This window comes from Microcebus murinus, chromosome 7 (genome assembly GCF_040939455.1).
Source record: "Microcebus murinus isolate Inina chromosome 7, M.murinus_Inina_mat1.0, whole genome shotgun sequence".
Taxonomy (NCBI): domain Eukaryota; kingdom Metazoa; phylum Chordata; class Mammalia; order Primates; family Cheirogaleidae; genus Microcebus; species Microcebus murinus.
Genome location: NC_134110.1, coordinates 2991462 through 3018622, shown reverse-complemented (window position 1 = coordinate 3018622; position 27161 = coordinate 2991462). Strand labels below are relative to the sequence as shown.

Below are 27161 nucleotides of genomic sequence, written 5' to 3'. Positions count from 1 at the left end.
CACACTGTGAAACCTATTCCCCACCAGCACCAATGCATATGTTGCACCCCCTGCTTCCCAGCGCCAATTGTGCTAGAACCAGGGTGGACAAATTTCATTCAGATTCCACATTTATGATGATGTTTCATCCTGCTTCTCCCAAAAATTGACCTGTGAAAAGCAGCAGGAATTAGAGGATTCTCTTCTTGTAGCCTCAATCCCAGGCTGACAGGCACTGCTGTCCCCTCACTTACACCCCGTCCATGAGGAAACTGGGCGATGCTGTTTGTGGCGGGGGGCATCGGGTGGACAGTGTGCTATTCAGGGTGACCTGGAGCGCTGGAGGAGGGGCCAGTGGGTGATGGTGGAGATGGTGTATCTAGCGCTGTCCCGGGAACACTTTGAGGGGTCTTTGGGATATTGATGTCACTGGCCTGGGGTCAGGTGCATATCCTAACCTGGGCTTCAGTGGGTGAGGCCAAGACTGTGGAGCTGCTGATTCGGGGGCATTTCCAGACTAAATGGAGATTTTAAAATGTAAGTGCATTCAGTTCTGTGATGTTCCATGAAAAAAAAAATGTAAGTGCAGACAGAAATGAGAAAATGCACAGTAGGCTAAAGACAGACTCTAGGGAGCACTCATATTTAGGGACAATGTTTACCTCAGTACTTGAGCAGTGACTGACCGACTGCGCAATGCATATTTATTGAATAAATGAAATTTTGGTGTGGAGCAACACAGGAAAGAAAGAACTAGTAGAATACAGGAGAGAGATTATCATGGAAAGAGGATGTAAGTGCAGGAGCAATCAACAAGTGCTCCTGTGGGCTGAGTACTGAGGAGTGCTCTCCGCTCCCTGGGGCAGCCAGAAGGTTGAGTGCTGCTGTGGGCAGGGCAGCGCCAGAGAGATCGCTGGCTGTGCTTGTTACACTGACTTTTCTAGCATTGGCTGGGAACAAACCTCCTCTTCTGAAAACAAAATTTTTATTGGATACAGACTTCATAGGAGGAAATCTCAGAGATCACCAAGACATAAGCCCTTGGACGATTGAAGTTGATTTCTGACCACTAACCAGAGTGAATGGTTGAAATCCTCCCAAGTTATTGGCATTGAAGAAATATTTTTCTAATGATAGGTAGTTTGGTTTAACTATCCATAATCAGTCCGTTAAAAATGAAATGAGCAGATAATAATTTAGCCTTTTATTTTCACGGGCTAAAATCATTTGTGACTTTATCTGAAAGGAAAGGCATCACAGATTCTCTCTGGGCTTCCTAGCCACCTTCGTGGTTAAAGTGCCCAACAGATACATTTTTAATCTGTTCTAGAAGTCCTTCTAAGAAATCTTGCAATACAACCGATTTGGTGGAGAAATCAGACCTGGTTTAATATAATAAGAGGGAGAACAGTAATAAAAATGCCAGATGTTCTTCTCAGAAAGCATTTTAACAGTGGGTTTTAATTCATATAGAATTTTCCCAAGGGCAGGGAAAGGGAGCCTGAGATGATGTCAGTGATAATCATCACTGGGAGCCAGAAATAATTCCCAGGGCTCTAGGCCTGGCTCGGCCAGTGATCAGCTCTGTGACCTACCATGACTTAACCCATCTGGACTTTGGTTTTCTCTCTGTATGATGAAGTAGAGGGTTTAAAAGCTGTGTCTCTCTTATGAAATTGATTGTGGTGATGGTTGCACAACACTGTGAATATACTAAATGCCATTGGATTGTAGACTCTGATGGGTGAATTGTATGGTATGTGAACTATATCTCAACAAAGTACATAGACTATATATGTGTATATGTGTGTGTGTATGTGTGTGTATCTATATATACCTATATACATCCCAGTTCTGGAATTCTTAAGTAATTCACTTAAAGCATTTCAGAGAAAGACAAAGATGATGAAGTGGATCTTTTACAGATAAAGGAACCAGGACCATGGCAAACTGATACTATTTTTCTCATGACAGGCAAGGTAAAATTACTTATAGCCTAGTTAACTACTCCTTCATTTCTGATACTTTGCCTATCTTTGAGGGAAAAAAAAATCTCCTTACCTTACAGAGAATGAAGAACTGTAAACCCCAGGGATTATGTATCATTTTGGCGGCACTTGGAGACCAACAGAAAAGAGGAAGAAATAAACTAAAATGAAAAGAATATAAGTTGAGCTAATGACAAAATATAATTCTTTGCTTCAGCATTTGGGACTAGGACCCATTTCCATTGTTTGTAATTAAATACTTTTTTTCTCTTGCCAAGATATTTTATTATAATAGAGCAGCTGTTTACCCTTTTTGGTAGGGATACAGCTTGAGCTATTAGAAATAAATACAAATAGCTTAGAGATGGCATTGTGGTTTCCTGTTAAATTGCGGTGCCTGACCAATAAAAATATAGCTTACAATGATTACATCAGTGGTACCACTCACTGATTGGTATTCATTATGCTTATTTCATAGTAATTTTTCTTGACAGCAATTTATTGTTGCTGAGGGAGGCTCAGGCCACACCTGTGTGTGCTCTGACCTGGGAACTGTACCAACAGCTGCCACATTCTTTCCGTTTCTGGACTGCCCTCCCCTCCAGGAGCCTTGTTCTATATCCCGTAAAAGTCTGGGGACCAGTTCATCTGACCCCTTTGTCTTCTTTCTCTGAGACTCACCACCTAGTGATGACACCCTGGTGGGTTCCATGTTAAATTTACTTCTTTTTGCCCTTATGTAGCAGTGCCCTTTAACCTCTGTCATGTGACCCAGCAACACACTAGGGAAGGGGAGCCTCTAGCACAGCTTTTTTACTCACTTTCCTCCCTATCTTTAGTAATGCATTAACCAGAAAAACAAGTAGGCAGAAGGGGCCTGCGCATATTTGTGTAATCACTGACTACAGGCTGGTCATTTATGGGTAAATGCTTCAGAGAAGGATATTCTTTGAAAATTATGAGATTCTCTGGGGAGACATCAGAAAATATGTTAAAGCTAACACATTCTTGCTCTTTTCCACATATATTGCTTGATAAATTAATCCATACATCTATATGTGTATGTGTGCATGTGTTTAGAGTCAGGGTGCTAGGGTAGATGTTCAAATTGATTTTGAATTTTTAAAACTATCTGGAGGGTACAATATAATCCAAACATTTCTTACCACTGATGACTTTTTGTTCTATAAAGTAGATTTAACTCAGGGTATCACTTGGAATTTGATTTAAAAATGCATTTGAAAGCAGGGATTTTTTTCCCCCTGTTGCTTCAGTTTAATTTTTCAGCTTTATTAACACATTGAATGTCAATTGTATTTCCCAAAGTTAAGTATGTATGGGGGTGTCTTGTGTATTTGGGGAAGCTATTATTGGTATGCTTTGCCTGGAAAATAAAACTGTCAGTAAACAGAACTGACTCCTTTATTTGACTAAATAATAGGTGAACATATTCTAGAGATTCTATATCAGCAAAATGGGGATAGTTAGATTGTACTTTTCAATAGAAACTTGGGAAAAGTGTTGAGTTGTGGGGGAGGGTCTGGGGGAAGTACTAGGGATGAGATCAGGGAGGCATTGTTCCAATTCTAAATATACCAGTTCTTCCTTGAAACGCCTTTGCCATGGGCTCTTCTTTTGCAAGTCCCAGGGTCATCTCTACATGTTTTTACTGCACACGGCACCAGCAGCCAGTGACCTTCCTGAGCCCGACGATATTTCTTCTGACTTTCTTTGTAATCCTTTGGGTGGTGATGTCTTTCCCCAGCACTGAGTAAATCTTTCTCAAACACTGGTGCTGTCAAGTGTTAAGCCTGCTTAAACCATCCATCAGCGGTAGAGGCTGCTGCTCTTTCAGGCTGGACGACTTGCGTCTGCCCTAGTGAATCTGATATCTGAGTCATATCTTGTCATCCATGTCCATGTTCCTTCTTCCTTATGAACCACAAATCAGAAGTCCAGAGGGGCCCATCAGCTCGTGTGTAGGTGCTTCTCTGCTTCTGTAGTGTAACTAACCATGGACACAGCACACCTGGCTAGTCGCTGCATTGTGCTCCCAACCCCATCTCCTCGCATCTTCTCAGGGGCTTTGCTCCTGTTTTTGCATCTCTTCTGTACTAGATTTCTTCTCTCCTGGACCGTTTCCATTGTAGGACAAAGACTGGGGGTTTAAGAAAATAATGGAAAGTCTAAGCGAGTTGTGGAGGGTTTATGAAAGATGGGTCTCGTAAAGCAGCAGTCCCCAGCCTTTTTGGCACCAGGGACCAGTTTCATGGAAGACAGCTTTTCCATGGACTAGGGGGGAGGGTGGCAGGGGGATGATTCAAGCCCATTACATTTACTGTGGAGCCAAACCTGTCTGCTAATGATAATCTGTATTTGCAGCCGCTCCCTAGCACTAGGGAGCCTCAGCTGCACCTCAGCTCCACCTCAGATCATCAGGCATCAGGTCCTCATAAGGAGCGTGCATCCCTCACATGTGCAGTTTACAGTAGGGTCCGTGCTCCTCTGGGAATCTAATGCTACTGCTGATCTGAGAGGAGGCAGAGCTCAGACAGTGATGCGAGTGATGGGGAGCAGCTGTAGATACAGATGGAGGTTAAAAATCAATTAACTTAAATCAGTTAACTTACACATTAATCAATTAACTTAAAAATCAATGGACTAAGTAAAAATTTCCAAAACTCTTAATACAAAAACTGGTGTATTCATGATACTGCTAACAGAGATCAAACAGAAAAAGAATTAATTACATGGGACTAAACTGATAACAGATTATGATTTTTATGACTTTTATTTAAAATATTGCTCATTCTTTACGGTTTTATTGTCCAGATTTAAGGAAGCTATTCTTTTTAGATACATGTATTTTACAGCAATTTGGTAACATGCTCTTGTGAAAAGTATTAAAATATTTGCTTTTTCTATCTGTTCCATCCAAAATTAAAAAACTATTCATGAATATTTTTCACTTTATGACAATATAGTTAATTATTAAATATATAAGTTCAATAAAAATATATTTTCTTTAAAACAGGACGCAATAAAAACTGTTGTTACCAAGGTTTGATGAAATATCATATTTAAAATTGTTTATAGGTGCTGCTGATAAATTCTGAAGCCTGCCTTGATTTGGCTTTCTAGCCTCAAAAGTTAAAAAAAAAGTCTAATCTGAGTTTCAGTAACTACTCTTGCTACACCTATGTAAATACTCAGGCACAATCTGATAAAATTAAATTTATTTTATTCTGATTAACTTTGATAAAAGGCTGGATGACTATGGTGTACCTGTTATTAGACTGTAGCCCTGTGCATTGTTTTCAAGTTTTATTATCTACCTGTAGATATGCTAAATTCTTCTAGGTTTCTTTAATGCAATTTTCTACCACATAATTAGTAAAAATGGAAACTGCTCTTTCCTAAAGCCTTATAAGCTAGAACTAAACAACGTAATATTAATTTCAAGGGACAAGCCTGGTGCCTGATATATAGGCCACACAAAAAGTTCACTAAATTGCCAAATGCCATAGCCAGGGGCATTCAAACTGCAAGATCACTGACTTCGTGTTACGGGCAGCTTTTTCCAAGACCACAAGAAGGATATTACATGTCATAATGAGACTCTTATCCCTCTTAATGCTTACCTTTTTCCTTTGACAGGTTAATGCTGTAATTAAAATTTCACAGTCAGTAACTGCTATGGGTCACTTGAGGGAACTTGACCTTAAAGAAATCCTTTAGTCCACATAGTGGGTAACTTTGGCCGTATCCCTAACACAACTTTTTGTTCAGATTGTGCTTGTGGTCCCTTTCACAGAGTCGGCAGCACTTTGTGTTATTGCAACCCAGCCATGGAGGTCGGTCCACTGGCTGCAGCAGGTCTCACCCGGCTCCCCATTGGTCTTATGATTGGTTGAGTTCACTGCCCCTAGACTTGGCTTTTAGTTCAGAACCCTTGTACAGACTAGATTTGTCATATTCTTGTTGGTTTTATTTTGTGTTTTCCTTTTTAAAAATGTGTACCTGTTGTCTGTCAAATCTCTGCAGAAATGCAACTCCTGGCAGAATGATGTTGGCCCAGCATCTTGAAATGACAGCCAGTGCCTACGGAATAGGTGAAATTCCAATTTAATAGTGAAATCCAGGTAGACCAAGCCCAAGAGCTTCTCCTTCTGGCCTTCTTGTTGCTCAAATGTGAATAAAAGGGTCTTGATACTGACTTCCAGCTGATAATTGCTTTCCCCCAGTGTGGGACAACACTGGAACTAACTGGAACAGGTCCCTCCTGGCACTGAGGGACACTCAAAACCTGACAGCAGATTCATTGACCAGTGGTGCTTTTGCAGAAACATCTTGTTCAAAACCTTGCACTCTCTCCAATTATCTTACCCAGCTGCTCAGATTTACATATATTTACATTATATATTTACAATATATTTACATTATATTTCTAGCTTAGATGCTCCTCCTGGATACAGACTCATAAATCTTAATGCCTATATCATCTCTCTCCTTGGATATTTACAAAGATCTCAAACTTAAGATGTCTAAACCCAAAACTATTTTGTTTTGTTTTGTTTTTTTGAGACACAGTCTTGCTCTGTCTCCCAGGCTAGAGTGCATGGCATCCACCATAGCTCACTGCAACCTCAAACTCCTGGGCTCAAGTGATCAGCTGGGACTACAGGCACACAACACCATGCCTGGCTAATTTTCCTTCCTTCCTTCCTTCCTTCCTCCCTTCCTCCCTTCCTCCCTTCCTCCCTCCCTCCCTCCCTCCCTTCCTCCCTCCCTTCCCTTTTTTTTTTTTTTTTTTTTTGAGACAAGGTCTTGCTATGTTACCCAGGCTTGTTTTGAACTCCTGTCCTGAAGTGATCCTCCTGCCTTGGACTCCGGGACTGTTGAGATTATAGGCATGAGCCACCGTGCCTAGCCTGAAATTACACATTTAATGTCCTTAATGGTGCTAGCATTATTCAAATTATCTCTTTCATATTGAGTGAGTTTTGTTAGTTTTTGTTTTTCAAGGAATTTGGTTCATTTCAATTAAGTGACTGAATTTATGCATGGAGTGTTATTTTTCCTATTTTTCCCTTATTATCTTTTTGATATCTGCATGGTGTGTAGTGTGTAGCAATATCTCATCTTTCATTCCTAATATTGGTAATTTGTGTTTTCTCCCTTTTTCTTTGCCAATCTTGCTAGAGGTTTATCAGTTTTATTGATCTTCTCAAACAACCAGCTCTGTTTTATTTTCTCTATTGTTTTGCTGTTTTTAATTTCATTGATTTTTACCCTTTGTTATTTCTGTTCACTTGCTTGGGTTTATTTTATTTTTTTCCCCTAGGTTCTTCAAGGAAATCAGATTATTGGTTCGAGACCTTTTCTCTTTTCCAATGTACAAAGTTAGTGCTACATATTTCCCTCTCAGCACCGTTCCAGCCCGGTCTCACTAATTTTGATATGTTATATTTTAGTTTTTATTCAATGTATTATATTTTTTACTTCCCATGAGACTTTCCCTTTGATCCATGGATTATTTAGAAGTGTATTTTTTAGTTTTCAAGTGTTCCCAATTTTTTCTGTTATTGATTTCTAGTTTGATTTCATTGTCATTATCAAACATACTCAATTCTTTTAAGTTTTTAAGAGGTTTATTTTATGGCCCAGGATATGGTCTATCTTGGTATATGTTCTGTGGGTACTTCAAAAAAAATGTGTATCTCTGTTGTTGGATGGAGTGTTCTAAATAAATCATCTCAGTGTTGATTAGCTTCTGTTGGTTAATCGTGTTATTGAGTTCTTCTGTATCCTTACTGATTTTCTGTCTAGTCCTGCTAATTATTGAGAGAAGTCTCCAACTATAATTGTGGATTTGTCTGTTTCTGCTTTGACTATCAGTTTTGCTATGCATAACTTGCAACTCTCCTGTTTGGGATTGGTATGTCTACTTGATGCATTTACTCTTATATAATGTTTCTCTCTGTCTCTGGTAATTTTCTGTCTTCTGAAGTCTACTTTATTGGATATTAATATAGCCAATTCTGCTTTCTTTTGATTAAAGTTTGCATGATTTATATTTTTTCATCCTTTTATTTTCAACCTTCCTATATTGCTATATTTGAAGTTGTGTTTCTTATAGACAGTCTGTGGTTAGGTCATGCTTTTTAATCCACTCTACCAGTCTGTCTTCTGATTGATGTATTTAGACCATTTACATTTAATGTAATTATTTATATTAATATGTTAGGGCTAAAGGTTGTCATTTTATTTTTTGCTTTGTTTTTATTTTGTTTGTTGGCTCTGTTATTTGTTTCTTTTCTTTTTCCCCTGCCTACCTGTGTGTTAGGTGAATTTTTTTAGAATTCTATCTTGATTTGTATGTAGTGTTTTTGAGTGTATCTCTTTGTACAGCATTTGTAGTGGATGTTCTAGGAATTACATTGCACACATATATAAAACCTACCGGTGCCAGCATCTTACCAGTTCAGGTGAAGTGTAGAAAACTTACCTCCCTGTATCTCCCACTGCCCTTCCCCATTTATAATATAATTGTATTAGGTATTTCCTCTGTATACACTTAGAAACACATCAGACAGTGTTAAAATTTGTGCTTTAACACTCAAACATAATTTAGAATACTTAAGAGAAGGAGTCTATTTTGTTTACCCATATTTTTGCTTAATGTGTTGTTCTTCCCTCCTTTCTGATGTTCCAAGGTTCCTATTTATTTATTTCTATTTTTTCCATTTTTTAAAAATTTCAGCATATTACTGGGGTGCAAATGTTAAGGTTACGTATATTGCCCATACACCCCCGCCCCTCGAGTCACAGCTTCAAGAGTGACCATCCCCCAAACGTTGTGGTTCTTTTTTTTAAAATTGTTTCCTTTCTGTTTAGAGAACCTTCTTTAGCCATTCTTTTAGGATGGGTCTGCTGCTGACAAATTCTTTTAGTTTTCCTTCACCTGAGAATATCTTGATATCTCTGTCATTCTTGAAGGATATTTATATTTTGGATCTAGGATTCTGGGTTGATGGTTCTTTTCTTTCAGCACTTGAAAAATTTTGTCCAACTATCTATCTTCTGGCCTCCATGATGTTAAATTAAATCAGCAGGAGGCCATTAGGTGTCTCAGTATTTGAGTATCTACATAATGCGCTGCAACCTGACAGTATGTAAGCAAACTGAAACTTACTTTAGGAATATGATAAATGGCCAATTTTGAGCAAAAACAAGAAGCTGGGTTTGAGTCACATGCAGCCAACTGAGCGGACCATGCCCAGATAAGGAAGGTACCTCATTCTGTCATGCTCACATAAGGCAGACACCTCCTTGCACCCAGCTCACGTGAGGCAGACACCTAGTCACACCCAGCTCACCGTGAGGCAGACCCCTGGTTGCGCCTGCTCACGTGAGGCAGACCCCTGGTCGCGCCCAGCTCACGTGAGGCAGACCCCTGGTCGTGCTCAGCTCACGTGAGGCAGACCCCTGGTCGCGCCCGCTCACGTGAGGCAGACACCTGGTCGCACCCAGCTCACCTGAGGCAGACACCTGGTTGCATCCAGCTCACGTGAGGCAGACCCCTGGTCGAGTCCGCTCACGTGAGGCAGACCCTTGGTTGAGTCCGCTCACGTGAGGCAGACACCTGATTGAGCCCGCTCACGTGAGGCAGACCCCTGGTTACGCCCAGCTCACGTGAGGCAGACACCTGATTGAGCCCGCTCACGTGAGGCAGACACCTGATTGAGCCCACTCACGTGAGGCAGATCCCTGGTTGCACACGCTCATGTAAGGCTGTAGACCACTGGTTGAGCCTGCTCACGTGAGGCAGACACACCTGGTTGCACTTGCTCACGTGGGGTAGACATGTTGTTGCACCCCACTCACGTGAGGCAGACACCTGGTTGCGCCCGCTCTCGTGGGGCAGACACCTGGTTGCAGCCAAGCAGGTGATCTCTCTACTTCCATGTGTGGACTGTACAAGCTCACTGCTCAAACTGCTGGGCAGAGCTTTCTGAACCTCTTCTGGTTCTGAGTGCTTCCTGAGTCATGAATTATTCTTTGCTCAAAAAAACTTTGCTACATTTAATTTGTCTAAAGTTTTTCATTTAACAGTGCTTTTCGATGAGAAGTCTAGAATTCAAATTGTTTTTCCTCTGTAGGTTAGGCGTTATTTCTCTCTCACTGACTTCAATATTTTTTTCTTTGTCTTTGGTTTCTAGAAGTTTGACTATGTTGTGTCTCGGTGTGGATTTCCTTTGCTTTATCACATTTGGGATTTATGTAGCTTCTTGACTCTGTAACGCTTATATCTTTTGCCACATTTTGAAAGTTTTCCACCAGTGTTTCTTCAAGTGCTTTATCAACTCTGCTCTCTTTTTCCTCTCTTCTTGGGAATCTGATGACGTGAATGTTGGATCTTTTGTTGTAGTCCCACATGTCTCTGAGGTTCTCTGTTTCACTTTCTTTTTTCCCTGTTTATTTTCAATTCGTTGTTCAGATTGGGCCCTTTCGGTGGTTCTGTTTTCTAGTTCACATTCTTTTCTCTTTCTCCTGCATTCTCTGGGTGGGCTACAAGCTGGTTTTTTTTTTTGTTTGTTTGTTTTTTGAGACAGAGTCTCACTTTGTTGCCCAGGCTAGAGTGAGTGCTGTGGGGTCCGCCTAGCTCACAGCAACCTCAAACTCCTGGGCTCAAGCGATCCTCCTGCCTCAGCTTCCCAAGTAGCTGGGACTACAGGCATGTGTCACCATGCCCGGCTAATTTTTTCTATATATGTATTAGTTGGCCAATTAATTTCTTTCTATTTATAGTAGAGTCGGGGTCTCGCTCTTGCTCAGGCTGGTTTCGAACTCCTGACCTCGAGCAATCCGCCTGCCTCGGCCTCCCAGAGTGCTAGGATTACAGCCGTGAGCCACCGCGCCCGGCCTACAAGCTGTTTTTAAAGTTCCAGTTATTTTTCAATTCTAACGTTCTTAGTTGGCTCTTCTTTCTATCTTCTGTTTCTTTGCAGAGACTTTCTAATTTTCACTTGTTTCAGGCATGTTCACAATTGCTTGTTGGCTCCTTTGAAATCTTTGTCAGATAATTTTAATGTCTCTGTCATCTTGGTATTGGCATCTGTTGATTGCCTTTTCTCATTCAACTTGGAGTCTTCCTAGTTCTTGGAATGGTAAGTGATTCTTTGCATTGAAATATGGGTGCTTTGGGCTGTCATTTTATGAAACTCTAATTCTTATTCAAATTGCTTATTTTTGCTGGTTTTCTTTAACATTGCTCTGGTAGGGGAAGTGGGGGTGGCAGTGCCTTATTATTTCCAGGTGGAGGGTAGACATCCAGGTTCCCCTCTCAGACTCCGCTGACCCTCGAGGTGGGGGCTCCTCCTTATTGCTGAGCGGGAGTGGGAGTTCCAGCCATAGGCCTGCACTGTTACTGCTCTGGCTGGGAGAGGTAGGAGGGTCTTGTTACTGCTCCCCACGTGGCCTCAACTAACGCCATGGGAGGTGGCAGCCTCATTACCTCCAGGCAGTGATGTAAGTCCTGCCCCTGCCTAGGCCTTCTCTGAGGCCCCCTCAGTGGGGAGGAGGAAAGGCATATCTTTACTGCTGACCTGACCGAGGTGGAAGTTCAGGTTCCGCATTTGCCATCCACCTACATCAAAGCTGGGGGCGGGTGAGGGTTGCTATTGCCTTATGGGGACGAAATCCCTGCTCCCTGCTTGGCCTTCTCTGACCCCAAGCTGGGGTGAGAAGGGACAGGGACTATTGGGTCACCTCATTTCGGTCTGGCAAGGGGAGAAGTCTAGGCTCCCACTCAGCTTTTGCTGGTGTGAGTGGGTCTGGGGCCAGTGTTTTTTCTGTGTTGTTTGACTGGAGTAGACCAGTTACTGTCTAAAGGCCTTTGTCTTGCTAGGCTGTCCTTTGCTCGGTTCTCTGGCCAGGGAGAGTTGTCAGGGCTTCATTTCTGTGCCCATGGGCATTTCCGTGTTGTTCTTCAGCTCCATGTCTTAGATGTATGAGGGAAAAGAAAACTCAGAGAACTTGCCACCGTTCTGTTCCTTGGGTTCCGAGGTCCCTAGCTGGTGCCTTTTACCTTCTAGAGTCTTCTTGTGTTTGCATTATGTCCAATGTCCAGGGTTTTTAGTAGTGGTTAGTGGGAGGAATAGGGAAAACTACAGCTTTAAACTATAGCTAAAACTACAGTCATCTTCCCCAAAGCAAAAGTCCTCTGTGCTACCCAGTTTTAATTCCCTTCTTAGCAGATGGTACTGTCTGGTAGTTTCCTGTCCTGTTTATGCCTTATTGTGTCCGAAGCCGTTCAAACACTACCTGGCGCATAGTAGGTGCTCAGTGATTATCTGCTCATAGTGAATGTACAGTTAGCAGATAGGGATGATGGTGACTTTTGGGGCCTGGATGGCCTGTTTACCTCCAGCTGTTGTTTGCCTAGAGCCTCTTGATTTTGGGGGAGTGGGGAATGTTCAAAATCCAGATTTTCATATGCACTTTATTAGTTTTTGAAATATTGGTGATTAAATTAAAAAAAAAAAGCCGTGTAGGGCTAAGAAACATGTGTGATGAGTTACTGTGATCCACGGCCAAATGGTTGGCAGCTTTTCCTTCAGCGTCATAGATAAGCACAGAGTGCTTGCTTGAATGGTGCATCCGCAGGTCGCCTTTTGCTCGGTTTTGGTTTTGAATAGTGGAAGGATGATGCACATTCACCCACAGGTTTGCTGGTACTTGCTCCTGAGCTAAATAGGGTCCCTGCAGAGACAATCCAGGCTTTTGCCTGGGGGTGTCCCTGGAAGCCTTGTTGGAAGGCAGATTCGACAGAAATGAACTGAGCGTTTGCCCATGTGCTGTTGTGTTAATCTTTTGAAAGGGCCTGGCTGGCACAACGTGGGGACTGTGGCATGATCGGGGATAAGGGCAGAGAGCTGTCAAGTCATGATGCAAATTTGACGATGCTGAGTGGGCAGACGGCAGAAGGCAGGATCCGAAATGAGTGGGCGGCCTCACACGGCTGTGCAAAGCTCTGGCAAGAAATGAGGTAAAGCAAGTGCCTTGCTTGTAGTGACCTATTTAGGAATCTTCTGAGAACAGGCTGCAAGAAAGGGCAGTTTCTAGAATGTTATAAGGCAGATACAGTCCCCTTTTTGGTGGTCCCACTGATCCTTAGCATCTCATAAGTAAAAGTTATGTGTTTTAAAACATATTATAGGCCGGGCGCGGTGGCTCACACCTGTAATCCTAGTGCTCTGGGAGGCCGATGCGGGTGGATTGCTCGAGGTCAGGAGTTTGAAACCAGCCTAAGCAAGAGCAAGACCCTGTCTCTACTATAAATAGAAAGAAATTAATTGGCCAACTAATATATATAGAAAAAATTAGCCGGGCATGGTGGCGCATGCCTGTAGTCCCAGCTACTTGGGAGGCTGAGGCAGAAGGATTGCTTGAGCCCACAAGTTTGAGGTTGCTGTGAGCTAGGCTGATGCCACGGCACTCACTCTAGCCTGGGCAACAAAGTGAGACTCCGTCTCAAAAAAAAACAACAAAACCAAACCAAACATATTATAATAAATTATATGTCAATCATGTTTTTTAAAGAGAGTAACCAGCATTCTTGAATTTTATCCATTCTGGATCCCTGCTATTCAAATTGGTGTCTGGAACCAAGTGCTTTTTCCAAGAATAGACAGTCATTGTCTAAAACACATTGTCACATGTTGTGTTGAAATTATTTTGGTTACTTCCAGGGCCCATCTACCAGACACTGCATATAGAAGTCTTCAGGAGTGCTTGGCTGAGTGAATGAATGCTTGCATTCTTTCTTCATGACTTCGTGCTCATAGTTCATAGTGATCTGAGGTTTCCAGACTTGTGACAGCTGAATAACTGTGCTGTTGCACCAAAATTAAAATGATCATTCTTGTATTAGTTTGTCTTTATCTCTGGAATCTACTTAGTTTTGAGCTTTGGCTTTTATAAATAAATAATTAAGAATCAGGATTTCTGAAAATCTTATCTTTATATCCAGGAAAATGTTTTGCACTCACTCAACCATTATGTGGTATTGATCATAACAATAATTAGCTTTATTTTGCAGAGGCAGTGGGTGCTGCTGCAGAGTATTTTAGAGACAGAGTCTTTTATATTAAAAAGGTACCATTCTTGTCCTCCTCCTACAAAGCGGAGGGAATTGAGGGTTGGCAAGGTTAAGTAAAGCTTGCTCGAGGTTATGGAGTTGGAAAGCGGTCTTTCCAGGACTCAAGGACAGGCCTGTGTGATTTCAAGGCAAGTACAGTACAATACTTGTCACCGTTGCCTGAGATAAATCTGTTGATATTCTCCAGTCTCTTCCAAATGATTTTGAATCCTTGCATAAATTTAAGGCGCAATCATTTGAGCCAGAGGTTACCTGGTTAGACTCTGTATTATATAGTAATCTCAAAAATGGGGGTTGGCAAACTACAGCTCGTGGGCCACATATATAGCCCACTGCCTGTTTTATTGTACAGCTTGTAAGCTAAGAATGATTTTTACATTTTCTTTTAATGGTTAAAAAAATAAAAAAAAATATTTTGTGACATATGATAATATGATAATGTGACATATGATAATTACATGAAATTCAAATTTCAGTGTCCATAAATAAAGTTTTATTTGGTCATAGCCATGTCCATTTGCTTACATGTTGTCTATGGCTGCTTTTGCGCTGCAGGGGCTGAGTTGAATAGTTGTGACGACAGGCAGCATGGAGCACAAAGCCTGAAATATTGCTATCTGCCCCTTTACAGAAAAAGTTCGCTAACCCCTGGTCTGGACCATAAGCCTGGGGAATTGAAGTATGCTGGTATGCACGTTTCTGAAGCCTTAGGCAGAACTGCAAATGTTTAGTCGGAATATGCAGTTCAGTTGTGCATTTTTTTGAGGCTTTCTAGTCGTTTAACAAGTCTGTCTTATCCTGGTGACCCAGGAAGGGTCTTGCTCTGGAACACATTCTTACTTTGTGGCTCAGGAGATGCAAGGACCCAAAAGTCACCTCTGCTCATGCCTCACCTGGCTGTCACACACGAAACACTCTGTCCAAATATCCCAGTCCTGGGGAAGAGTGACCACAATATGGTCACCTGGGTGGAGACTCCCGTTTGCGTGGATGGGGAACTCAGACGTGTTTAGGGGTTACAGGCTGTTTGGCATTTTGCTGCGCATCGCTTTGTAATTCCTTCTCAGGGAAACACCGCTTGCTCCCCTGGGTGTGTTGCCTTCATTTCCATCATCTTTTCTTTCTTGTTTTAATAATTTTGACTTCATTTTTGCCTTCTCCTTTGCTTCATTTTGAAAGAGTCCCAGTTTGCTTTTCTTGCCAGTTCTCTACTTACTTTTCCTAATGCTCAAAAGTGATTCTTGGAGGTGATGTCATTTTCTGTTTATCTTTCTCCCCTGTCATAACTTGGATTGTGTATGTATGTTATTATTTGTGAGCTATGTTCTGAGGGAATTAATAGATCCTCGTATTCTTTCGAAGGGACCTGGCCAGTTGTAGCCTCGACCAGCTTCAATTTGGACAACAGTGATGGAATGCTTTGGCTTCTGCTGGAGCAGGCGTGAATCATACATGTTCTAGAGGCTGTTCAGAAATCTCGTGCAGAAGTTATGTGGTCCAGATGGTACCCTTTTGATTTGCCAGACATGTATACTTAAAGAAATATGTGCATTTATTCCCCTTAGGAGACTTAGAGGAATGGGAGTCAGCCAGAATTGCTATAATTGAAAAATTCTTTGGAGTTTGTCATCAAAATAAGGAGTGTCATATCTGAAGACCACCATAGATTTTTCAGGATCAAATATTATTGGATTTACTTAATTTACTTCTCTGAGAATGAAAAGCCCATAGACTTAGGTAAGAGAAGGTATATTCCATTCTGTGTTTTACTTTGACAAAGCTATTGATTTGCTCACTTCGGCCTCTTCAAGGGCATTTTGGGCAGTAAGAGTACATGGTGTGAAGAGGGTCTCAGAATGAACAGAGAGTGAGAGCTAATTCATTACACTGAAAGCTGAAGGGACAGAATCTTGTCACTCTGAGAAGATAAGACATGGGGGGACTTGCAGGTCATGGAAGGGGCTGAACCTATGGGAGGGCAAGCGCTGGGTTTCCTGTGCGCAGGCAGAAGATGCAGACCAGTCGTGGGTCAGTCCGAGCACAGAGACTTGGGGTTCAGGAGGGATTGCAGAGGAAGAGGCTGCACCTCTCTGCGGGTAACACAGAGAGCACAGTGGAACTGGGGCCCCGGCCAGGTAGGGGAGCTGTGCCACGTGGCTGCCTGCACCAGCACTTGCTGGGGACTTTGGGCAAATATCTTTCAGTGCCTCAGTTGTCTTGCCTGCGAATTGGAGTTAATACCTCAAAGGGCTGATGTATTTATGAAGCTTATGCAGTATTTGGCTCAATTCTAATTTGTAGGGTTGTGGTGAGGATGATAAATTATGTATCTAAAGTGCTTTACGTAGAATCTGTGGTTTGACTAATGGTGGTTTTGGTATAAGTCATCATTTAGCAGGGAGGTGTATGACATAATTAGTTAAGAGTTGGGGTGAGGCGCTTGGTAGAATCCTTGCCATGTAGTAATTGCTAAATAAATGCTTTTATTATTATGTCATTGAGTTTTTTCAGGTTCTTTGTAATAAAATTCAGCACGTTTATTGTGATATAAGATAAAGGTTCTTTGGATGAAAATTAATTTTTAGTTATTTCTTTGGGCATTAAATCATTTCCCCAGTTTTTATTTATTTCAAAACTATTATAACACAAATGAAATTTCTTAAGGTGAAAACAAAACTCCTTTAATTTTACTGCCCTTAAACTATTTTTTTTATCTTTCTGTTCTTTTAGAGTCTGTCGATATAAATTCATATTTCTACATGGCCATAATAAAAAATGATGAACTCCATTTGTATCGCTGTTCTTTTAAAAAATAAAATAGCCCAACCATATACCTAGCATGCTCTCAGGTTTTATCCAGTTCTCACACTCTGTGAAGGAAATGCTGCTATCCCCATTTTATAGATGAGAAAACTGAGTCACACAGACATTATGCAACTTTTTTCAAATCACACAACTGGTGCGGATCCAGGATGAGACAAAGCTCAGGCCTCCCCTCTGCTCTGTGGCTCTCATGATGGCTGAACTGGAATCCAACCTGGAAGTACAGTCAGCCCTCCACGTCCATGTGTTCCATGTCTGTGGATTCAACCCACAGCGGATCAAAAATATTTGAGAAAAAAAACAAAATGAACTGAACATGTACAGGCTTTTTTCTTGTGGTTATTCCCTAAACAATATGGGATCACAACTATTTACATAGCATTTACATTGTATTAATAAGGTACTGTAAGTAATCTAGCAGTGATTTAAAGCACATTGGAGGATGTGCGTAGGTTGTATGCAAATACTGCGCCATTTCATATCAGTTTCTTGGGCATCTGAGGGTTTTGGTATCCACAGGGTGTCCTAGAGTCAAACCCCCATGGATCCCAAGGGACAGCTCTTCATTTATTTGAACTAGAGCCTATTTGTTCTTTGTGGATTAGCGAAATAATTCCTATTACAGGCAATGGAAACATGCTGAAATTATTTTTCAGGGGGGACTTTGGGAACCAGGATGATGTGACACTAAGATACTAGGTGGGTACTGGATTTCTAGTGATTTGTCAGTTTTGCTTCATTGAGGTGGAGCCACATTTAAACTACTTCCACTCCTTCTGCCGGTTGTGGATTAGCAGAGACAGGGTCTTACTCTGGCGCCCAGGCTGGATTGCAGTGGAATGATCATACTTCACTGCAACCTTGAATTCCTGGCCCAAGAGATCCTCCTGCCTCAGCCTCCACAGTAGTTAGGACTACAGGAATGCAGCACCACGTCCGGTTAATTTTTTAAAAAATTTTTGGAAAGACAGGGTCTTGCTATGTTGCCCAGGCTGGTCTTCAACTCCTGGGCTCAAGTGATTCTCCTACCTCAGTCTTCCAAAGTGCTAGAATTACAAGTATGAGCCACTGTGCCTGGCCTTTGCTGTTTTTGATTTAGTTTGCTTCAGAAAGGGCTTAATTTATTTGTTTTTTATTAGAGTTACATTAAACCAGATGAAAATATTTTTTTAGGAACTGAAATTTCAGGTTGGCAAAAGGAAACAATACAATCTTTTTCTTTGATCATGTATCTTAAAGATTAAAGAGCACAATGGTGCATAGGATGGCAGAGTCTCATTCTCTAGCACGGTGAGAAGGTTTCAGAGACGAAAGGAGTGATCATTTTTTCTGACAAGACACATCCTGCGACTTGTGCAGAGAAATATGTGATTAGGGTTGCACTGAAAGAAACTTACTCTTGTTATTGCTCTCGCAGAGATTGTGCTTTGGGATTTAATATTTTCTACTGAAGACAGTTCTACTGGAGAGGTGATATTGTAACAAGCCACCATAGAGGCACTGAAATCTATTGTGGGGGAAGGACTTATATTTAATTTTCTTATTTAAAAAAGATGGCATTAAATAGGGAGCAGTCACTTCCAATTTATTGTTCAACAAAAAGATTATCAGTTTATCCTTTTGCCAGTAGTGTTTCAGAGTACATATTTGCCATTTCTTTGCCAACACTAGGTATTGTCATTCTTTTGCAGATGTTTGCTATTGTGATGAATTGAAAAAACATCTTGGTCCAATTTGTGTATATTGATTTTACATATGTGCCGACCATTGGCATTTCTTTTGTGAATTGCCTTTTGTTATTTTCCATTTTCTATTTGTCATTTTGAAACACTATTATATATTAAATATATTAATCTATCATCATATATCTTGTAATGATTTATTTAGCAGATCCTCTGTGGTGGTTGTGGTATTTTTTGGTATTGTTTTCCTGTTTGTAGTTTTTATTATAAATTATATTTTATTTATGCAATATATACTTATATTATAAATTATATCCAATTTTTGACATAAGGTGGCCTTTACTTTTTGTATAATCTATTCTTTTCTATCCTTATGGAATTCTCGTTATATATATCGCCCCTTCTCCACCTGCCCTCCAAGTTTTGCTTTAAATCTTTTGTTTCTATTAGTACAAACATTAATCGGTTGATCTCTCTTAAGTTTTGAGAGAATTTTCTCAAGGTTGTTTTCTAAGTCTCTGATTTGGTTTCCTTTGACGTGCAAGCTAGTCTTTTTATGTCATTTTAAATTTGAACAATTTTTCTTCTGTGGATAGAAATCTTGATCTTGCTTTGTCCTTTTACCAGAGATGTAATTTCACCATGACGCCATAGGAATCCGTGAACTGTTTCCACTTTTTCTTCATTGGCTTTGTGAGGGCTTTTATCCCTGTCTTTCTGGACATGCTTACTGTCATTTCTCAGATGCGTTGTCTTAATTTGAACTATTGACTTTCTTCCTGTGTCAGGTGATTTTCTCCCTTGCTCTTAACAGAAAATGGCCTTCGTGTATCTAGTTTTAGCAGGGGAGATCTGCTCTACCGTCAGCCCAGCTGGGACGGGAAGGGAGAGGTTTAGGTTGGCAGCTTAGCTTTCGCAAAGGAAGGTTCCAAATACCTTTAGGGAACAGGGAGGGCCTTGCTGTAGATGAACGCTGCTCAATGCAACTTTCTGTGCTGATGGAAATGTTCTAGAATTTGAGCTGCCTGATGTGATAGCCACTAGTCACACATGGCTACTAAGCATTTGAAATGTGGCTAGTGTGACTGAGATGGAGTTCTAAACTTTTATTTAGTTTTAGTTAATTAAAACTTAAACATAAATGGCCACACATGGCCAGTGGCTATGTAATAGACAGCACAGCCACCAGGAGGACAGGGATTGTGTGTCTGGTTTCCTACTATGCTTCTGGTGGGAGGACAAATCTGGCAGGGGCTTCTTTCATTGCTGAGCCAACGGTTTCTTTTCTCCTGGTGAGTCTGCCCGGCGTTAGAGAAGCCACCCTACCCTCGTCAGAAATGACCACGAGTGCTATCGAAGGCATCTGTGGGACCCCCAGCCCCGTGGCACTGTACGTGCCAGTCTGGCCAGTGGGATCCATCCATCCTCGTCTGAGGAATTCCTGCCCGTCCTTCTGTCTCTCAGAAACTTCTCAGAGCTGCTGCCAGGGAGTTGGTAGATGCTTCGATTTCCAAAGCCGATCTCGGTATTTCCCCATGTTGCAGCCCTTTGGTCATTCCAGGGAGGGAAGGTCTGAGGTTTGTGTTTTGAATCAGGAGCCTGTTGTTATATGTCTCTATGTTTGATGGCTTAATGTATCTTGATGCTAAAGCTTTCGTTCCCCCAAGTCTGTACTACTGATGGTATCCATGGGCAACAGCGAATGTCGCCTTTCATCCCTCCCTGCCCTCTGCCTTAACTGTCCCCACAATGACACACGGCGTTGATCAGCCAGAAGGCGGAGGAGCGACACTCACACTGGCATAGATAATGCCTACGATTTAATCTCTCCTCACACTTGCCCTCATCTCCCAGTGTCACACTGCAGTGGCATTTTAAAGGGTTTTTAAGGAGCAGGTAATTTCTGCTCCTAATCAAAAACCCGTTTTGATTATCATTGCCTATGATTTAATGAGGAAATTTAAACCCTATATATTATTGACTTAATGGTGTGCCTGGTTATCTGCCATTGAGTTTGCCTTGTTTTTTGCTTTCAGTTTCACCTTTGCATTATCAACAGATTTTACTTTTTTTGGATCATAGTCATGCCATTGCTTAAACTCCTTACGTCAAGGGATCCTCCCACCTTGGCCTCCTAATGTGCTAGAATTACACGCCTGAGCCACCGCACCCGGCCTAGCTATGCCATTTCTAATTCTAGCAGTGGATCCCATTAGTGTCTTCAAAATCTTGATTAACTCTATATTTTTTAAATTCCTGAAATTAAGAAAAAAATAGTTTTTTCACTCCCCTTTATAGGCAATCCTAAATTTCTTTTAGTTTTGTTTTTGTTTTTCTTTCCCTGTATTTCCTGAGACTTTTGGCTGTTTAATCTAGTGCTATTTATTCAAGTCATCATTTAATGAATAATCTTAACAGTTTTCCTTTGTCTTTTCATAATCATGTTATAAATGATGCTTACGTTTATATTAGACTTGGATGATGCTCACTTTGCCATTTTGAGTTCTTAGTTTTTTTTCCAACTCTTTCTGACATGAAGCACATTTTCAAAACATTTTTCAAGAAGGGTACACCATATGTTTTCTGAGACTTTGCATATTTAATTTTGTTTTTTTTGGTTGCCTTCTGTCATGAACAACAATGTGCCTGAATATAGTAGTTTTTAAGCCACAGGTTTTTTTATATGAAAATGTGGATATTGCTGCATTATCTTCTGATTCTTCCTGTTGGAGGAGAATATTAAGGCCATCCTGATTTATATTCCCTTGCAGATAACATCTCTCTTCCCCCCACCCCAGCTCTCTCTCCTTTGAATTTTTTGGTGACTATTTACTCTTGACATTTAAAAATATTACCAGAACATGTTTAACAGTGCATCTGTTTTCATTAATTTTGCTTAATATCTGATTAGCCATGCCAACCTGAAGTCTGCTTTTATCTGGGGAAAGTGCTTCTGCTAAATGCTTTTTATTGTTTCTGTACTATTTGTTTGGGTTTCTTTTGAGCGGAGATAGTTATGCATTGATTGGATGTTTGTTCTTTATTCCTTCATTTGTTAATTGAGTTAGTTGCCTTACCAACTTTGGGGAAGAATAAGAAAAAATGTTATTTTCTTTGTAATATTTTTTGTTTTTAGGTAATTTTTTCCTTCATTTTTGAAGTGTTTCTCCTTTTTTCCTTTGATTGCATTTTTAGGGTTGTGAAGGTTGTGAAGTTTAGTTTTTACTGCCTACCCTGTGGCTTTTTTTTTTGCTTTTTGTTAAGAAAACTTTCAAACATACAGAAAACTAAAGAGAAAAACATGAATACCTCCACCTCATCACATAGGTCTGACACAGGTGTTAACATTTTGCCATCTTTGCTTTGTCTTTTTTTCCTGATGCATTTTAGCTGACATCGTAACATTTTGATCCCAAATACTTCAGTATTCACATCTGAAAGATAAGGGCCTTTTTCTACTTAACCACGTTACTATTATCACAGTGGTTCCTTATATTCTCCATTGCCAGCCTGTATTCAATTTCCCTGGTCCTCCCCAAATGTATTTTATAGCTGGCCAGTACAAACCTGGATCTCACCAAAGACCACACATTGTAGTTGGTCGTGAGTCTCTTAGATCTCTCTTTTTAACAACATTGAAGTGAATTCACATACCGTAAAACCACTGTAAGGTGAATAACTCAGTGGCATTTAGTACAGTCACAATGTTGTGAAACCATCATCTCTCTCTACTTCCAAAACATTTTCATCACCCCAAAATAAACCCACATATCCTTTAGGCAGTTACTCCTATCTCCCCTCCCACCAGCTCCCGGCAGTCACTAATCTTTCTGCCTTTATGGATTTACTATTCTGGATATTTCCTATAAATGGAATTGCACAATATGTGAACTTTTGTGTCTTCTTTTACTTAGCACAATGTTTTTGAGATTCATCCATGTTGTAGCATGTATCAGTACCTGATTCCTTTTCATGGCTGAATAATATCCTACTGTGTAGAGATACCATTATTTAGTTATCCATTTATCTGTTGATAGGAAAACCAAGCCCTGTAAAATATTTCAAAGAAATTTATTCCGGACCAATATGAAAACACAAACCCAAGAAGCCTTGAGTAAGTGGTCCTGAGGCAGTCAGAATGTGACTGTGCTTTGTTATATTTCAGGGAAGCAGAAGTTACAGGCAAAGTTGTAAATCAATACATGGAGGTTATACATAGGTTTGGTCCAAAAAGATGGAATATCTTGAAGCGGGGTTCATAGGTGGATTCAGATATGCTTTAATTTGTAATTGGTGGAAGGAGTAAGGCTTTGTCTAATAACCTGGAATCAGTAGAAAAGAATGTTTAAGTTGAATTTTATCATACGTAAGTTAAGAAGTCTGCTAATCATCATGAGATGCTATGCCAGAGTCAGGCTGTGTGAGCAAGCCACAGTCTGCGGGGTCAGGGGGACCTGTTAAGCAAGATTGATGGTTTGCAGATGTGACTCAACCCTTGTCTGACATGGCCTTTGGTCTTGTTTGTGATTCGGTATCTTATCATGACACAGAATCTGTTTTGTCAATCTTATGATCCCTACTTTAACATTAATGCTGGTCAATTGCTGTGTCTACATGCAAAACGGAGAGGGTATATTTGGGCACGTCTGACCTCCTGTCCCATCATAGCCAGGGACTCAGTTTTTAAGATTCCTTTGGGGTCCCCTTTGTCAAGAAGGGATCTTTTCAGTCAGTTGGGGGACTTAGGATTTTATTTTTACTTTACATATCCATTGATGGATAATTGGGGTTTTCTACCTTTTGGCTGTTGGGGGTAGTACTGCTCTGAATAGTTATCATGATCAGCTCAGACTGCTATAAAAAATACTGTAAACTGGGTGGCTTACACAAAAATATTTATTCCTCACAGTTCTGGAGGCTGGGAAGTCCAAGATCAAGGCACTGGTGGGTTCCTGGAGGGGGCCCTCTTCCTTGTTTGCAGACGGCCTTCTTGTCTCTGTGTCCTCATGTGATGGAGAGAGAGAGCGAGAGAGAGTGATCTGGTCTCTCTCATAAGGATGAGGTCCCCAACCTTATCATCTCGTCTAAACCTAATTATAATACTTACCCAAGGCCCTGCTTCCACATACAGTCACATTCGGGGTTAGGGCTTCCACATGTGAATTTGGGGAGACATAAATGTTCAGTCCATACAATACTCGTGTACAAGTACTTGAGTACCTGTTTTCAATTATTGTACCTCTTGTCCTTCTTCGGCGTGTTCTTCTACACCTCGCATGTTTTATAACTTGGGTGCAGTGTTTTTATTTTCTCTGTAGTCTCTTTATCCCTCTGTTTGTTGTTTGGTTTATTTGCCTCTTCTGTTTCGTACGTGGCCTATTTTGGGAGGAATGTGCCTCACTTCCTATTGTGGATCCAAAGCAGTTTCTGCTCTTTCCTGCAGTAAATCTATGTGCGAGGTTTTGCTCTTACTGTTTGAAGAGCTGTTCTCCTCTGCCTCAAACTCTGTCATAGGCCTCAGACCGTTGTGTTTCGATTTATCCATGAAAAGGCCTAGTGTTGGCACATGGATGTGGTACACTGGTCACTTGCAGTGTGTCATGGCCCTGTGACTGTGTGTCACTGCCTTCTCATGTCTGAGGCCATGGGCTGAGCTGATGGCACCTCTGATGGAACATTCCTGGTCCATGGTACATGTCAGGCGGCTCTTTTTGGCTGACATAGTTTTTCTGACGAGCGATAAACGGATGTGGGTCCCGCAGACCCCGAGGCCCGCTCTGAGCAGTCTCGCTGCACGAGTGCACACGCCGCTCCCAGGAGAGGAGGTCGCACGCCCAGGGAGGCAGTCAGTCTGGTCGTCTGTGCCCCGGGCTGCATTGCTCCTTAGGAGCCTCAGATTCAGGGTGGATGAGGAACTGAATTTATCGATGAGACCCTGGGACTCGACCCTGGGGGGCTTATGTGGTTTGGATGGGATCCCTCGAGGCTTTGTGTGGGAGCAGTCGTGGTATCAGGATGTCCACGGGGCCGCTATTAGCCCACACAGGGCTCTTTGCGTGAGTTAGAAAAAGGTGCGTCTTCCTCAACACGCATTTCTTCCATGTGTGGGAAACTGTCCTGCTATACTGAGTTGGTTAGAGTTGGCCATTTAGTTGCCCACTGCTAGAAAATTGTATGATAGGTACACGGATCCACAGCAGGAAGGGTGTGCTCCCTTCAAGGGGGGCAGTTGTCACCACATGTCCCCGCACTCTGCAGCCACTTTGGCTTCGGGCGATGGTGTTCACGGGCCGCCGACTGCGTCTGAACTCCTTTCAGGATCAGCAGAAGATCCTTCTGATTTCGATGTATAGTCGACTCTTTATTTTTCAGAACGATGGCTACCCCTTCCCCCACTTTTATTAGTTTTCATGGGGACTGAAGTGAGCGTCCAGGCACTGTTAGTCACCTGCCCCCCCTGGCCCGAGACCGTGCTGACTTTTTGACCAAGATCCTGGCCGTTCTGAAACTATAATGCTGTGCACCGGGGTTGCCTGGCGCCTCCGTGATTCCAGCTCTGCTGTGCCAGCAGCTCGTGCGGGCTCTGCTGCGTAGCAGAACGAGATGCCTTGCAGATAAATAGCCCGTCTGTTCTGTGGCTTGTGGCAAAGCTTCCCTGCTTCTGACCGCGTTCTAACAGGCAGACGCTGCATCTTGTGTGGCTCCCAGGTAATGAGGCTGGTTCCTGGGTGCGACTCTGGGATTCACGCTCACTGGTCTGCTTTTCCTAATTATGTCAGTGAATACCTACACACTAAGAAAATTCAAGCCACACAGTGAAGCTAAAAGTAAAAGGGTAAAAACCACCTCAAATTCCCCTTTATCCAGGGGTAACTCCTGTTACCTCTGTTCCATATCCCTGTCCCAGTCCGTCTCCACCCTCATCCACTTTAACTTTGCAGGGTGTTTCCTGCTTCCTTTGATGAAGGGGAGGCTCTTCTTAACCACCCTCCTCCTGCAGTAACTGGTACCCCATCTTTAGCCAGCATTTGGTGACCCATGGATAACTCTATGCATTTGCATAGAGTTTCTGGTTCTTCTAGAACCAGAAACCTGAAGTTCCTTTAATATTGAATAGTCCAGTATCCCTAGGGCACAGTGGTTTTATATTTCAATCTTCCCCTACTGTGTGATCTCAGGAAAGTCACTCACCCACTAGGTCTCCATCCCTGTTTAAAATGAAGAGGCTGAACCAAAGTGCCCTTTCCTTGTGGAAGCAAGCAGCGGGGTTAGGCCTAGTGGGGAATAGGGAACAGCCTGCGGGGCAGGTGTGCTTCTGCTGTGGGTGGAGCCTCCAGGGAACTGTCAGAAGCTGATAGATTAAGGAAAGGAGGGAGGGAAGGAAGGAAGGAAGGGAAGGAGGAGAAAGAGGGAAGGAGGGAAGGGAAGGAGGGGAAGGAAGGGAAGGAGAGGAAGAAGGGAAGGAGGAAGGAAGGAAAGGAAAGGAAGGGGAAGGAGGGAAGGTGAGGAAGGAGGAGAAGAAGGGAATGGGAGAAGGAAGGGAAGAGAGGGAGGAGGGGAAGGAAGTGAAGGAGAGAAGGGGGAAGGAAGGGAAGGCAGAAAGGAAGGGAAGAGGGGAAGGAGGGGAAGTGGGGAGGAAGGAAAGGAGGAAAGGAAGGGAAGAGGGGAAGGAGGGGAATGGAGGAGGAGGGGAAGGGGGAAAGAAGGGAAGGGGGAAGGAGGAAGGGAAGGAGGAAAGGAAGGGAAGGAGGGAGGGAAGGGAAGAAAGGAGGGAGGGGAAGAAGGGAAGAGGGGAAAGGAAGGAGGAAGGGAAGGTAGGGAAGGAAGGAGGGAGGGAGGGAAATGGGAACTGAATCCTGCCTCTGTGGCCTGGGCATTTTTGCCAGGCAGGGAGAATAGCATTGCTGGGGACAGAGCTGTGTGGCCCACACAGGTCTGCTAAGAGATTGGGAAGATGTTGATGACCTTGTGTGGGAACCAAGCTCAGGGGGCTGGATGATGTCAGGGCCCTCAAGGGACAGTGTCCCGGTGCTTGGCCATTGGCCTTCCCTCCCATGGGAGGCGGCCTCCTTCCGCTGCTCTGTTGTGTTAATGTTGCTCCCACATGCCTGTTTCAGACTCGCTTTTTGTTTGTTTTCAGCTGAGCTTGATTAGCAGAGGTTTTGCTCTACACACTGCGTGGTCCCAGGTGACTGTGTGTGCTGGTCCTTGATGAGTAAAGGCCAGAGGGACACTGAGGAGTCACCAGCATGGCTCAGTCCCCTCGCAAAGAGAATGCCAAGGTGGCCAGATAATTTTTTTTTCTGGAAAATGTGTTTTTTGTGAGTTTGAAATATCCACCATGGGCATCGTGAGGAAGGGGAGGGTGCCCTGCAGACAAGAAGGAACTCACTACTTGCTTCCTCCACCCGGTGATGCTCTGCCTCTGTGACGTCACAGTCAGCTTCCGACCGAGTTCTTGTTAGGGAAAACAGCTATTAACAGCAATATCATCCTCTGGAATTTGTTCACTTTTAGTTACATACC

The 27161-nt window shown here is 42.3% G+C and overlaps 1 protein-coding gene across 3 annotated transcripts in view; it reads left to right on the top strand.

Moving 5' to 3' along the window:
* The window catches only part of SH3GL3 (SH3 domain containing GRB2 like 3, endophilin A3), a 176228-nt gene that overhangs the window by 48241 nt on the left and 100826 nt on the right, over positions 1-27161 (top strand). The gene's annotated exons all lie outside the window — the stretch shown is intronic.